The sequence below is a fragment of the Cyprinodon variegatus genome, unplaced genomic scaffold (genome assembly GCF_000732505.1).
Source record: "Cyprinodon variegatus isolate N-32 unplaced genomic scaffold, C_variegatus-1.0 Scaffold250, whole genome shotgun sequence".
In the NCBI taxonomy this organism is placed as follows: domain Eukaryota; kingdom Metazoa; phylum Chordata; class Actinopteri; order Cyprinodontiformes; family Cyprinodontidae; genus Cyprinodon; species Cyprinodon variegatus.
This window is the reverse complement of record NW_015150703.1, coordinates 182045-185375: the sequence shown is the minus strand read 5'-3', so window position 1 is coordinate 185375 and position 3331 is coordinate 182045.

Here is a 3331-nt window from a genome sequence, read left to right as displayed (position 1 = left end):
GTCTCCTTTCCCCGAGCTCCTCCCTTCTTACCTCTGTTCACACCTGCTCCCAATCTGCTAATTAGCCTGGTCTTTGTTTCTCCCTCCCATTCATTCTCCTCCTGTTCAATCAATCTTTGCTGGTTTGTCATCATTTCTTTGCCCCCTTGTTGTAAGGGGGCAAAGAAAGAGAGAAAAATCTTTATTTCAACAGATGTTATTTCAACATGAATTCTTATGTCTCCACGTTTGAACTTTGACTAGATCATTCTAACATGACTGCTTCCTGCACCTTCAGACAGAAAAGCTGTCAGCCGAGGAGAGGAGCCTCCTTCGTTGGCGGACTCCTTTCCTGGCCTGATCCTGGATCCTCGTTTCCCCGAGCAAAGCGGACCTCTGCTCTCCAACCTGGACCCACAGAGAATAGTTTTATCGAATATGGACCAGAGAGCCCTTTACCACAGCTGCACAAAAGCAATAAACCAAAGACACCTTCAGAACCGGCCGGTCTGCATCTGGACAGAAAAACTTTAGAAAAAAGCCCCCAGTGGAGGACATTACACAAGCCTCCATGAAAAAAACGAACTGCTGATCTCCAATAGAGGATTTTATACGGTACCATCTGGTTTTTATCAGTTATTAATCGGGGTGTTTTAAACTAGTGTCCCCTCCTGCAGTCTGTCTGAAAATGTGTTCCGTGTTTTTATGAAATGCACAAGACTAAAGACCATTTTAACCTTTTAATTAGTGTTTTAGTCTTTTTAGGATGGTTTTTACAAACGCTCTCTTTATAGGAGGAGTTTGCCAGAATAGGAAAAATAAGCCATAGGCCCGACTGCTTTCCCCTAAAGCTCCCTTCTAGATCCTTCTGTCCACACCTGCTCCCAACCAGTTGATTACTCCATTCTTTGTTCTGGTTGGCAACTATACTCCTCCTCTGCAGTTACTGGTTGCTGGATTCTCTTCATTCCCTCCTTAATCCACGTGTTCCTTGATTAGTAATTTAGGGATTTATGCTTCTGTTGCTGCCCATGCTAATTAAATCTGCAAGAAACAACCTCAGCTTCCGTCTCAAACGTCCACTCAACATGAGGATGATGCTGCCACCACCATGTTTCACAGTGGGCTTTGTGTGCTCATGGTCATCTGCAGTTTTTGTTTCCTGACACAATTAGCCTTTTACACTAGGGGCAAAAAGTACATCTTTTGTGTCATCTTAATAGACGTTTTTCTCCATGTTTACTGTGTCCTCTGATTAATGCAGAGATTAATCCATATGGACTCCTTGCAGCGCTGCTCTTACAATATAAACCAAAATGTCCACAGACAACTAAATGCCTCACTGATTTTAAAGCTTCATCTGTGGATATCAGCAACACAGAAATATTGACCATCACCGGACCGTCGATCTGTGGAATAGTCTTTAATGGACCAGAAATCACATTAAAGACATTTAGTTTTAAAGGACAGAAACAATGTCTTAAAGAAATATTTGAAAAGACAGAAATGTCAAACACTTTCTGTATTACTAAGATATTCACTGATGTCACTGTCATGGTTTTCACCTTTTGGGACTCCTTTCCTCTTTCCTTTCCGTTCCTCTTGGCTTCCTTCTAGTTAGTTCCACTCACACCTGCTCCATATTCAGCTGATTAGTCCATCCTTTGTTCTGTTCCCCTTATATACTCCACCTCTGCAGTCACTCACTGCTGCTTCCTTGTTCTTGTTTTATTGTCCCCTCGTCTCTGGCTCCCCACATGAGTTTTCCCTGATGCTTTCTGTTTTTTTGGGTTCTTAGTATTTTGAATTTTGGTTCTCTGCGTTTGTTATTCATTAAATTTATGAGATTCATCTCTGCCTGCTGGTCTCTGCATTTGGGTCATCAACCAACCTCCATATAGATTGAGACAGTCGCAGTTCTTTAGGATTATACCATGTACTTTGTGTGAGTCAATGGCTAACCATAAATCTTTTTGGGATTTATTCAATAAAAGATGGTCTAAACACAAGAATTTGCATATTTTCCATATAAGAAAAAAACATAAAACACCAAAAAGCAAAGTACATTAAAAAAATGATAGCTTAAAGCTGCAATAAATGTCATATAATTAGGGAAGCAGAATAGAAAATATGCAGTAAGAATATTCTCTTTATTCCCCAGTGCTTCTGTAGGTTAACAAGGACAGACTGATTGAATCTACTGTGAAAAGTTTCTGTTTGCAATAAAGGATCTTTGACAAATTCTATAGAACTAATGTTATGGAGAGAAGCTAACAGTTTAGGAAGCTATTAACAGATTGTAAAAAAAAAAAGAAGCTATTTTTGAATTGAATTTGATTGAGGTTTCTGGGTTCAGCAATCTTCCCAGCCAGTCATAGAAAATCTAACATAGATAAATGTATAACTTACAATTGTAGCCTCTGTACTTCATCCCAAAGGCTTTCTGTAATGTTGAGGCATTCTGACTCAGACTGAGGAACAAATAAGTATGTTCTTTTCATAAAGATAAAGCTGCTTGGTTTATTTTAATGCCTGAACAAAGTTAAGAATCTTTAACTTTCTCTTTGTAGAAAAGAAACTTTTAAAAACAATATCCTCTTACTCACAACCGTAAGAAGCATATTTCTTTAGCCCCCGGTCGGCCTCTCGTCGGTCTTCATATTCAATCTTTAAATCCACAACGCCACTAAAGTTCAATGCTGTCTGGATCCATCAGACGTTTCTTTTAGACTAAACAGTAAAGTGCCTTTAGATTACGTGTTGTGAATTGCTAATATATAAATGAGCTAAATTCAATTGAATTGAATGAAATAGCAACATGAACTGGAACTTGGGCTTTTCCTCTCTCATCTGAGGGAATCAGTTCTTCCTTGCTGCAGGTTTCAACCTTGGTCTATTTTCTCCTCTGAGGATTTAGACCTGAGTGCTTCAACAAGAGTTTGGTGATATTTATTCTACTTCTAACCCACTGCCTCTCTCTCTCCTTTTTGTTTTTATCCCTGTCGTGTTCAGCATTAAGGGAACAGTACTGGAATCTGAGTGCAGTGCTCTGCCAACACTTTTTCTTTGCTAGGGGGGGGGGGGCTTGTCAGGATGAAAAACCTCCCCTGATCATCCAATACTGCTTTATTATTTATGTAAGGTTTTTTTTTTTTATTACAGATGTAAGATTAGTAATGCCAAACATGACAGGCGGACAAGGCAAAAGAAAAAAGAAAGAGAAGAAAGACAAAAAACAACATACAATCAACTTTTGTATCTGTAGAAGACAAAAAATGTCTGCAAACCAGAGGGAGAACCTGTAGGAGCTCCTGCAAACAAACGTGCAATCAGGGCGCCGCCACCGGCCCCG